This window comes from Rhipicephalus microplus, chromosome 4 (assembly GCF_043290135.1).
Source record: "Rhipicephalus microplus isolate Deutch F79 chromosome 4, USDA_Rmic, whole genome shotgun sequence".
In the NCBI taxonomy this organism is placed as follows: domain Eukaryota; kingdom Metazoa; phylum Arthropoda; class Arachnida; order Ixodida; family Ixodidae; genus Rhipicephalus; species Rhipicephalus microplus.
This window is the reverse complement of record NC_134703.1, coordinates 128,588,377-128,601,055: the sequence shown is the minus strand read 5'-3', so window position 1 is coordinate 128,601,055 and position 12,679 is coordinate 128,588,377. Positions and strand designations below refer to the sequence as shown.

Here is a 12,679-nt window from a genome sequence, read left to right as displayed (position 1 = left end):
ACCTTTTTTATTTGCCCTTATTCCAGTGAGGGGCATGCAGCAGCATGAGGCATGCTCACCCGTACACGGCCGGATTAAAAGAGCGGCACGTGCGGCGCGTGCCGCACCTCTTCTCTGGCCGTGGCTCACCAAAACTTCCTTTACTTTGTTAAGCGCCATCTTCTTCTTTGAAAGACACGATTTGGCTCCAATAATCCTGCAAGATTGACGCACAGTGTACACGGAGCACTCGAAGTACACGGAGTTTACTAAGAAAGTCTTTTAGAAGCTCGTATATAAAGGAACCGTAATATAAAGAAAAACATGGAAGTATAAGCGTGCATCTTAAATGACGAAAGGCGAAAGTCTTGACTTCATTTGGTGACGTTTCTCACTGTGTTCGGTGAAGGAGCGACTTTCGTTCCCGAAGGAGCGGCTTGCCAGAAAGGAACCGTTGACGCCAATTGCGCTCATTTCGAATTGTAGTCATTTATCTTGGCGAGTCGGGCTCCCCATGTATTTTCGGCGATGTCGCAAGCCTCTCTGCGGCTGTGTACACTGCGGCGCACAATGAAAGGCGGCTGGCGTCGGCGCCGAGACTCCGAAGTAGAAGGGAGCCGCGGCCGTCGCCTAGGCGAGCGACTTTCTGCTGATGTATGCACTTTAAAAAGTTTTGTGGAGGAACTGCGCAGTTACGCCAAAAAAAGGGCTCTTTGCTCCTCCTAAAGACGGAATGCGCGCAAAAGGTTGCACACGGCATGGCAAGGAGGTGCACTTTCCTCCTTGTGGAGTAAAGCACCCGTTTTGTGGAGTAACTGCAGGAATGTTCGCGCCTTGTGCAAACGACCCATCAGTGCCCACACAAGCCTGTTTCCTTTCAGCCGGGTGCCGTAGCGTTGTGTAGTGTATAGTAATTAGTATACAAGCATGCTGACTGAGAGGTCATGAGTTTGAATCCAGTGTGTTTGCTGCAAATTTTCCTAAATTTATTTCTGAATTTGATGCTTGCACATCGATTGTACATCTAATCAAATGCCAGCACTCACTTCGAAAGGCTGGTTAAGCCGACTAAAACCTGATTTTTCTTTCGGTAACTCTTGCTCCTTTGAGGAGTAACCACGCTCTCACGGTTACTCCTTTGGAGTTACTCCCAAAGTGGTGCAATGGGTGTGGCAAGTTAATTACTTTTTTAAAGGAGCAACCTCGATACCCTTTTTCCTCCTTTACTTCTTGGGGTGCGTATGCTTAGTTGCACGATGAGGCGGTCGCAACCAGTCTGAGAGGAACGCTATACTGAAAGACAATTTTGCGAGTAATAATAAACTACTGTTCTATATTACAAAAAATTACTAGATTTGTCGCGAGAGAATGCGCGAAAAAAAAAAATGCGTGGCGACGTGACACTGAAATTTCCGCCCCAATCATTATAACGTCATAGATTGTGACGGCGTCCGCTAAAAGCTACGCATTTCCAAATAAGTTAAAATTATTTATACATTGTACTATTACGTGACCGAAGAATTAGACTACCAAGCTTTCGAAACCTGATTGAGCCAATTAATGTCACCAAGTTACCGAAAAAAAAAACTTCGAAATTCAAAAAGCACGCGCGGAGATCTCGGTGCGAACTTTAAAAAAACTGAAAACTTTGGCCTTCATTTTTATGTTTAATAAAAATCAGTGATGGTGACATGGAGGACAGTAAAACATTATTATTGTTATAGTTATTCAGCCTAGCCTCATTCCTTGCAACTTTAGAGTTCATTTAAGTGAAGCGTGGACGCATTCTTAGCTAATAATCTCGAAATACTTGGGGACTGGATATGACATCTAGTGTAAGGAACTTCCAAACTATCTGAGACTTCTAATACCGCGAAGTAAACCGTTATAATTGCTTAAATGATGAATTCCTTTCACGTGAACATTATAATTAGCACCAAATTTCTTTCGTGATCTCTTTTGCTTTGAATCTACTTGTAAATACTACGGACGCCCTCTACAAGACATAGAAATATTGCATGCTGCTGTCTCCCACATATTCCGACCTTTAAATCTACATGAGAACACTTCTTTCGCACAGGTGTGCCATTTTTAACTAATATTGGGTGTACCAGCGACTGCGTTTTACGCACATATACGCTTAATTTAGGAGCCATGAGCCACACTCTTACATATAAGTTCGCGGTTGAGTGATCTTTATAGCAGAGAAACATGATGAAAAAGGTCTGATGTCCTGGTTATATCTAGCACATTCAGCGAGACATGATTAAGAGTATAGGCGTGTTTATATTGAAACAACCGGTGAGATTTAGCGAACTATCTATATATAGTGATTTATTAAAAAAAAAGAATAAGAACAGCAACGGTGCAGCAGCGGATGATGAAATAAAGAAGCAGACGAAGCAAGTCTTCATATTGCCTTGCACCCTGCGACTACCTCACTAACAGGCTGCGCCTTAAATCACACATGTCTCTAGCTTATGCAAGAACACACGATGACTTTAGTACTTGACAATGACCAAGTGCATCATCAATGTCACGATAATTTAAGGCCTTGAATGCGTACGCTTCCCAGCCTATGCGCATGTTAATGTGCGTTGCTCTCACATGTCTAAGAGTTGAAACATTCTCCCAAATTTACAACAAAATGCATGAACTGCAACCCCAGCGTGAAAGAGCCCTCTTAAAAGGATGAAGTAGCAAGCGGACACTTTCCAAACCTTGGCGCGAAAGCAGCACGCCGTTGCGCCCTGTAGGCATTTCATCAGCTCCACTCCGCGACTGCTATGGGCGAGGCGCCTAATACACTCCGGGACAACGCCATAACGTATCGGTGCCTCGCAAAGAAAGCAGCATGGAAGAGGCCCGTCTTAGCGTAATGAATGCAGAGAGAAATCCATTTGACCGGAGGACGTCGTCTCCCCCCTCCCCGAAGTTGTCTGCTGGTGGCCAACGTGGCTCGGTTAAAGGGCTGCTCGGCAGCTGCATGGAGCCACAGAGAGGGGCAGTGCACGAGTCGTTGCCGAATCCAAAGCCGGCGAGCGCGTCTCGCCCCCGACGCCCCTCTACCGTAGTCTACGCGAGACGAGGAGACCGGAGGAAGCAACAAAAGGAGATTGATTATCGGGCCCTGACTTTGAATAATGGCTGCGGCGCAACGTTTCAATCGAATGGAGAGCGCGGGTCCTCGTAGGCTGCGGCAGCAGCAGCAGCAGCAGTGTAGTGTAGAGGCTACGGAACTCTGGGCCGCTCAGAGGAGGGCAGGGTTGCATAGAGGGCGTGTGGGACCCCCAAGCCCCGCGAACGAGGAAGGCTGTAGCATAGCGGCTAGGGGGCTCCCATGGTGTATGCGGCGAGCATGCGCCAGCTTTGGTTCTTCGGGTTGGTTGTATATATATAACCGCGCGCCCTGTTTTCTTCGCTACGTTCGTGTGTTAGTGCGCCATAGGCTTCAGCGGCGCATACGCACAGTCTCCTTTACAGACTGTTTTACTTATTGGACTTCTTCTTTTCTTTACTTCGTAGTACTCGTGCTCGAACCGCGCCAGCGCGCGCTATATCGGCTGCCCGTCTTATGAAAGTCGCAGATTAATGGCCGTGCGCCGATCGATGGTGCCGAATATCAATACCGTATATACTATATACCCACACACATACACATGCTCTCTATGCTTAGGCCGGCTCCGCGCTTCTGATTCTCTGGAACTCCAGGCAGCAGCCACGGCGTGCAGCAACAGCAGTAGTAGCACTAGCAGCAGCAGCAGCCTTTTGTCTCTTTCAATATTGAATCTCGCGGAGCCAAACGTGACCTGACGTATTGCTATACGCGGAGGCCGACCGAGTTTTTCGGAGGCGGCCGCGAAGGCTGAAGCGCCAGCAGGTGACGCATTGCCTAGCTGCGCCGGAGCCGAGATAAATTTCGCCGATATACCTAACGCGGCGATATTACCAGTGACGCGTATACGGGGAACCTCGGGAAATCCCGCTCGTGTTTTCAGCTTCCTGATGAATTCTCTTCCACCATCTTTTTTGTTTGTTTGTTTATTTTCCTCTCGTTTCTCATTGCACGTGTGCATAACCGTATTCATAAGAAAGAAAGGCTGTAAAAATTTATAGAAGTGGTGCCAGAAAATATATAAAAAAATATGCAAATGCGCGTCGCTTCTCTACCGGTGTCAGAGTCCACTTACTTGTTTCAAAATACGTGCAAGCACTTCGTTTTGTCTAACAGATGAAGCGCTGCTGCCGGTACGTATATCTTGGCAGGCATGATATATGTAGCCGGCACAACCTTGCAAAGCTTATTGGAAGGCTGAGGTAAATTTAATTTAGTCGCGTTAGGCGTTAGTATAGTTAGGGCGCGAGCGAGACTCGAGTGGCTTCGGCCCTATCAGCATATTCAAATCCCTGTTTCTGCGCGCGATAGGAATATGTAATAAATGACCGTCGAGCGCTGGGCGGCGCGTGATGTATTGCTATGCGGGGGGCGCCGTCTTCGAGGCGATATTTTGCATTTGGGTCGTATATATTTTATTAAGTGTAGAGAAGCAGCGCATTGGAGCCACGCCCAGCAATCGGTCATCATTATTACGAAAAGGGGGCTTCTCGCGCTTGTTTCCGCAAGTGATGTAAAAAAAAAGTAATTATCAAGTATATAGAAACAGGAAATGCACTTGCTATCTTCCATGCGCTGATAAACCTGTACAGGAAAATTTTGGATTTGCCCTTGTATATATACCGTTTCCGACCCCATCCTGTGTATCTGTACATATACTCTTTTCTCTGCGCTGTTACCTGCTCCAGGCGTAACATTTGCTTCCATTATGATTAACGTCATTGGTAATTCTAGCACGATAGCATTAAAAAGCTCGTTGCGCCAAAATTGCGAGTGAAAAATCAGCATTTTGTGTGGGACCGAAGAATCGAGAAAGATGCAAATAAAATTAATTATGAAAAACTTCGGGTCCGAGTGAGAATCGAACCTGGGTTGTTTGCATGGCAAGTGGGTGTTCTAGAACACAGACAGGCGTATCTTTTTATTTCTTTGTATATCTAGACTGTTCACATTTCGCGTAATCTACAAAATGCAATGATACCACGAAATATAGAATGAAGAACCGTCAGCTCTGAGCTGACTATTGATCATTACTTTGGCATTCGTAACAATGGTTCAATGTTCTGGTACATCATCTTGCCCCTTCAGTACTTCAAGGAAATGTCACACTGATGCGCAAAAATATTTTCGCGCAGATCACGTCTCTGCTTGTGTGTCTGCCTGTAATTGTGTATATGCCTGAAATAAACAAATTGAAATTGGATACAGTGAAAAGTTTCTCTGCTTGGAAATGCAGTGTATCCTCATGCTTTAAAAACACACATGTCCTGCATAAATGCTTCACAATACAACATGAAATATTGCAGCAATGATGGCTTGTACAAGCGTACATTGTCACCGGGCATCAGAACATGCGATTATTATAATTTATCCATGGTTTAAAGCGGGTCGTCCACTACAAAAGCACACACGTTACTGTGCGTATTTCCTTTAAGGCTCAGTAGTGGATGCTTAGCAAGTTCGAAAATATTTCATGCACTAAGTGTTTGAAGTACACACTAGGGACGCGGTATCCCTATCGCGTTCAACTCTTAAAGACAATGTTGCATTGCTTTATGCCAGTTTTTCCTTCCATAATATTTCGCATCACACCCACGTATACAACTGAGGAATCTGAAATTATTGGTGACTTCTTTACATATATATGTGAGAATCGGTAGTACACTGCCGATAAAATAATAGTGGAAGGTCCATGATACGCTGTAAATGCGAAGCATGCTGTTAAATTAATGAGTGTTTCAAAAGGCGCCCCGTTGTTCTAGCACTTGTCTTCTCTCACTGCCCCTTGCCGAGAGTGGTTTGTCTTATAGCGCGAATGTTCGCAGGCCACATCGCCTTGAGTTTCAGAAAGTATTCGGACAATAATGTGCTCTATCATCATACCTAGATTGAACACAATATGCCCACTTGATTTATAGGTCTTATCTATTGGTAGGTTGCATAGAAAAAAAAAAGGTCAAACAAACGAACTATTTTGCAATATGCAGGCTGCAATAGCAAGACGCATGCGAAACTAAAGATGTTTCTCTATTCCGGGGCTAACACAAAAAAAGTGAGAAGATTGGTCATTTTCCAAACACGAAAAATTATGTTATTTGCTCCTGTTCCCTTAAATACAAAAATGGTAAATTGCCCTGTTATATCCCGTGGTATTAATGTGTGAATCTGTGTAGTAGAGCTTGCGGAAATATGAAAGAACGAAGGTACATTGGTTTAGTCATGGACTGTCAAGCGTATAAAATTTCGAGAATTCCACGAGCTGCTAAGAGAGGCGAATATTTTGGTCATAAAAAAGATCTATCACGAATGTTGTTTCAATCAAGTGTAACGAAGCGGCAGATTTCTTGTTATGGCCATGTCACGCGAACTATACCACATCAGTTTAGCGGAAATTTATTTTATCTAAAATGAAATCATAAAAACTACCTACGCCACCCATGGTCATGATCGCTAGATCTGATTTCTGAGGACAGATGAGTATATTAACGCGTAATATATAGGTGCCACTGGTCGCTGTGTAACTAATAGCGTAATCTGGAGTCACCATAAATAAACTGAATTGATTTTGCGTCTGGGCAGAGAGAATGATTATGAAAGGAAAGCGTCAGTTAGCAGATTGAAAGGAACTTGAACACCTCACACACAGGGTAGCTAATAGCAAATAAGCAAGGCACTGGGACACATTTTAATTTAACGAACACAGGCTGATGTTGTGGTTAAAACAGTAAACAACAATACAAAAACAACGTTTCGTGCAAACATAACAAAGTTCATGAAAAACATTAAGTGTACTTTGTGCGACTATTTACAATCATATAAACATATGACGTAGACCCTTGCAATCAAGAACATTTGTTCCAAGGTTATATTATTAATTTTTAAATACTAGTCTCCTTTAACATTTGGTTGCCGTATATATGTTTTGTTATAGTCTGGTTGACAACGAGGTTAACGAGGCTGAACTTGGTTGGCGTATCCTGCAACGAAAAAAGGAAAATTGTTAGTGAGAAACGAGAAAGCAGAAATAGAGAGAGGGAGGAAGAAGAAACGTCCTTGTTTCGGAAAAACCTCCAGGTATATGCGCCCTTAGTCCATTATGGCGTAAAGAAAGGTTCATATAGAATAGATGCACACACTTCACTTCCATGTTGTATATGTCCATACTTCATTCAATAATAAGTAACCACATATAGGTCAGTTGATGACGTCACTGAAACTTGCATATCACTGAAGAACGGTGCTATGGTGCCAAAATGTTCTGTTATGAATGACGAACCTCTAATCTACAGTTAACAAAAGCAGTCCACAGGAAATGAAAACATAACACATAATATTCTCAAATAAAACTAGGCTAAGTTTTCCACATTAACCATTGATGTGCACAGTAAGATATGGTATATCTCGAGCACGCTCGTTGTATATTTGTCACCTTACAATCTTATAAGGGCGCCTAAATTAATCGGAACACGTTGATCGGATGTGCTGTTATCCATTAAAAACTACTACGATGTCGTTCTTGCCGTGTGTGCCCATTTATGTTTCCATTTCTGTTTACATAATAAATTGTGTGCCTGACTTGACCAAGATGTTTCTCATTTTATATAGGTCGATGAAAGTCCACAACAAGCACTTATCATCACGATGGTAATGCTGATTGGCCGAGATACTGGTGACTGTTAACCATCGATGTGGTAAGTACTGAATCGCAAACACAGTATGCACTGGTTCGTACAGTATACATACGTATGAGCATCAACACTTGTTATAGACTTCCACGAAGTGATCAACCAGATAATGGAGCTTTAGTTGGACGTCTACATATTTAGATGCCAAACAACCCTTTACAAAACTACAGAGCTTGTACAATGCGAAGCTTGGCGCAACACTTAGACGACCTCTTATATTGTTACACGACATCGGCAACCAGAGAGCATCAAGTAGACGACGAAGACGACAAATGCGATCGTGCTCGTGTTGTTGCTGTTGTTCCTCCATCTTGGCTGCAGCTGCCTCTGACTCTCCCTGTATATTTTGTAAATATATTTTTTTATTCATTCTCTCACCCCCGTGACAATGTTCTCAAGAGGAGGGCTTGCTGGCTGGTATAAATGGGTGTTTTGTTCTTTATGGGCATTACCAGCGCACAAACTCACGGGTCGAAGTAAAGAGACGCAAACAAGCGATTTTGTTCTCACTTCTTGGCCCTCGGTCTTTCGACAGGTTTAAACACGTTTAGGACGACGTGGCTAGCGCTTTGTGACTTCTTCAGTGAACTTCGCTACAAATCGGCTCAAACTGGCGCTGTATGGTATATGCATCGTGACGAGCACCGAAAAAAATACAGAAAAAAAAACAATAAAAAACGGGCTTCGCGCAAGAGACGAGGCGCCGAGGTCCATTTGGACGAAACGGTCATTCGCGCGAAACGGCCTTTTTCTGTGGCATCATTTGTGATCTTAAAGCAAAGCGCCGCCCATTATCTGCTCCACTCACATCCGTGCAATTGTCATCACCAAGGGGCGCTGTCCAATTAAAAGAACATTTGCACTCGTCGGAAATAGGGAGAAGCATGCTTTCACCCTCTCCCTCTCTTTTTTCTCGTTCGTCGTCGTCGCCTTTTTTTCTTGTCTTCCAGCATAAGTGCTTCTAAATGCAGGCACGTTAGTTCAGGGCACATCAGAGGAGGGTACAGCGGAACTCATTAGATCGGTCCCTGCTCGCTTGTTTCTTCTCTCGTGTCAAGTGTACCCCCTCTTCATCGCAGATTCCCATTTCGCGTTTCCACGGGTTACGTCTTACTCGTATCGATTTTTGTTGTTTGCCAGGGACGTGCTTCCGGGATGATCAGTTTTGGACAACTGGTCCGTATAGTATACTAGCGATGTTTCACAACTATATGTCCGAAAGTTGTGTTCCTTTGGACGTTGAAATCTTAGACTTCTTGAGCACTCAGCACTCTGACGCTTATAGCAAGTTATCCAAAATATTGCCTGCTTGCACGTTTGTAGTTCTACACCACCTTTTTGCCAGTGCTCATTGACACATATGTATACGGTTCGCTGAAAGTGCGAAGCCAAGCCTGTCGCAAAGCCTTTGGACACAAATAATCACACCATTTTAGGTCGCTTGGTCACTTCTGTGTTACTTGGTCGCGTGGCTGCATCTACCGACGTAGTTCATATGTTCAACTCCAAAGGTGCAGGATGTTGGCGTGCAAGCCTATGCTTATATTGAGTGGTGTTGGCGGCGCGAACATAAGAGAACGGTCAAAATACACTCGTCTGTGCGGACGCAGCCTCAATCTTTGTTTTGGCTGGTCAATGAGCACACCAGATACGCGCAGTCACCTTTAACAAAAAAGTGAGCGCTTGATCATGGAGAGCATGGATCTTTCATAGACGAAATTCACGAACATCGGTTGGAGTTGGGCTACCTGTTGGTTACTTGCACTGTTTAATCGTTACTGCCAGAAATTTATTTAATTCATACCGATAATTATCGGCAAATGGGCATTGATTAATTCATTACTGTGCATGTGTAGCGGAGTCATGACAAGCGTGAACCAGCCACATCTATTAAGGTGTTGGAAAACTAACCGAGAGATATTCTTGTCTATAAATTTAAGTAGCTAGCGTAAAATGTACAACTTGTTGTTGTGACAAATGCTTCAACGAGAGGGGTTTTCTACATTGCTACTTGAATTTTATAAGATATGTTACAACTCTAATTTCCCGTAATCACATTCTGACCATGCTCTTACAGAGAGGTTAAATTGGATGCTGCGAAACAGATATGTGAGGATAAATGCACTGCTATTAACTCATACTTATTAAGTTTAGGGAGCCCGTGGCATGCACATACTAGACATTCATGCGAAAAAGCTTTGAGACTGGAAGGTAGAAGTTCAATGACCAGGGAGAGCTGCTACGCAGCGTGTTTTGATTGTAATCTGCGAATCAACAGCTCCCATAAAGCCCGTCAACGCCATAAAAGCTGTGTATAGAGAAGAAGCACTTGGCTCGTGTCATAGGCGCTGACTACACATACCTATACTTTTCCTATATAGCTTGCACTCCGTTTTCTTGTTGTTGTTGTTGTTGTTGTTGTTGTTGTTGTTGTTGTTGTTGTTGTTGTTGTTGTTGTTGTTGTTGTTGTTGTTGTTGTTGTTGTTGTTGTTGTTGTTGTTGTTGTTTTCAGGATCGTTACGTTCTTGTTTAGATCACAAAATCTCGGCTTTATCAATGTTCACGCGCACGAAGAATATTCACACGTCGCAAACACTTCATTTTCCAAGCTGAGACGAATACTGTATGTGCCAAATGTGTTCGACTAATAAGAGTACAGAGACGGTGGAACATTAAGGAAGGCTGTCTGATATATTCGGCCTGAATGCTAGCTGTCACTCTATAGTCACTCTTGCCTCTTATATGGAAACTGGAAACTGCTCACAGGAAAGGTCGGTTTGGCTCCATGCCCGTGCGCAGCTGTGAATCGCTGCCTTACCGTCGCTCTAACAATCAGGCGCTGGTGCAAAATAAATTTACGAATATATCAAAATTTTCAACTCAACCGGGGCACAATTCACGAGAGGTCACTGCTTCCTTGATGGGCGGGTAACCATGCCACAACGGCTGCACGGGCTCGGATTCATTTCGGCTACGGTTTCGAGTGAACAGTGTAGTACGCCTAGCCGTCCGAAAGATTGATGAACTCCCGGACTGTAGGACCCCGGTTTTTAATTAGGCGTGTCCCCTGCGCCCCTCTTCGCGTTGCGCAGTTCATTCGGGGAAGGCGAGGCAAGAAAGGGTATCGGCTGAGCGAGTTTTTCCGGCCGACATTAAATTAGGAAGACGGGGAATCGAACGGGCCCCTGCTTGATTGGGAACCACAACAGATTGATCATGCCATCCAAGAAGTCGTGTGATAGCGTCCGTGAACTCCTCCTGATTATCTGACGCCCGCCTTCTGTATATCGGAGTATTCTGTCTCGCAACAGTATCAGTACAAGATAATATAGACAGAAAAGCCTGCTGTGAAGTGAGGTATACCCATTTTTTTTAACTGTGTACAGTCAATGTTATCTAAAATGAATTATTAAGCAGCGCACAGAGGAACGACGACTAAAAATATAGATTTGAAACTGGACCTGGTAATATTTGTTTCTTTAGCAAAAGATTATATTTAGGGAAATAGTTCTGCAGATTACATACGTATAATGAGCATCTCAGTTTCATGAGCGATCAATCAAAGTAATCTAGCTGAGATCGAAGAAAACACCGCGAAAGGCACCTGCAAGAAACTCCTGCAACATTTACCTCGGCACTTTGAACGATTAGAAAATAAAAATAAGAAAACGTAAGCCTATGAAGCGTAATAGCATACCGTTGGGTTTCAAATAATTCTGCTAAATCACAAGAAAAAGGTGTTAGTATAGTGTCATCAAGGTGACACGTACTCCCTACAGAACAGTCTTCTGTAATCAGTGGCTACATAGAAGTGGACGACGGTAAACAAGCCAGTCCTTGGGGAATGTGCATGTACACTGAAGTTATGCAAGTTAGCGGCCATAAGTAAACCTATATCATCATCGTCAGCCTGACTATGTCCACTGCAGGACAAAGGCCTCTCCCATGATCCACCAGTCAACTCGGCTCTGTGCTTGCTGCTGCCATTTAATACCCGCAAACTTCATGATCTCATCTGCCCACCTAACTTTCTGTCTCCCCCTAACCCGCTTGCCTTCTCTGGGAATCCAGTAGTTATCTTTAATGACCAGCGGCTATCCTGCCTACGCACTAACCTATAAAACCTATAACCGCAAACCTATAAAATCTGCCCAAATGAACCACAGGTTAACCAAATGAAAAAAAAATCGAGCGTCATTAAAGACACTTAAATAGAACATTCCGATCACCTACAGTTGCCTTTCCTCTTTCGATATTTAAATATCTACCATCATAACGGGGTTCTATCCAGTAATAAATAAATTGCACTCGGGCTGTGTTTATGGACCACATCACATTCGTCATATGGCTGAATGCCCACTTATATATAAAAGACGCCGTCTTCTCCGTCAACGTCGATATTGTTGATTCTTGGTTCTCCTATCCCGACCCCCCTTTTTCTCCAAACCTTTCTGCCCCTAAAGTAGCGCTGATTTATTCTTAAATGCACTCTAAAAACCATTTGCGGTCTTGTGAATTCGAAACAGCAGCCTTAGATGGTCACTGCTATGTGATCGGCCCATCTTTGACCAAGCGATGATGTCACGTGATGAGTTTTTGATTGATATGTGGCTGTTAACGTCCGAAAACCGCCATATGATTATGAGAGACGGCGTAGTGGAGGGCTCGGCAAATTTTGGCCATCTGGGGTTCTTTAACGTGCACCCAAATCTGAGCACACGGGCCTACAACCCTTCCGCCTCCATCAGAAATGCATGTAATGAGGTCATCAGATAATGACCTATGACGTCATCATTTGCAGTCATTGTTACTCGCTCGGAGAAATCGATATTTTTTGTATTTCGAAAGTCTCTCAGTGTATCGCGGAGGGGAACGCAAACTTATAGCTTAAAGAAGTATT

General features: G+C 43.8%; 1 long non-coding RNA gene across 4 annotated transcripts in view; it reads left to right on the top strand.

Annotated features, from left to right (window-relative positions):
• The window catches only part of LOC142814606 (uncharacterized), a 402,191-nt gene that overhangs the window by 118,041 nt on the left and 271,471 nt on the right, over nucleotides 1-12,679 (top strand). For all 4 annotated transcript variants that reach the window (XR_012894969.1, XR_012894967.1, XR_012894968.1 and 1 more), the window contains one exon: nucleotides 7,700-7,785. This is a non-coding gene — a long non-coding RNA (uncharacterized LOC142814606). The remainder of the gene's footprint in view (nucleotides 1-7,699; nucleotides 7,786-12,679) is intronic.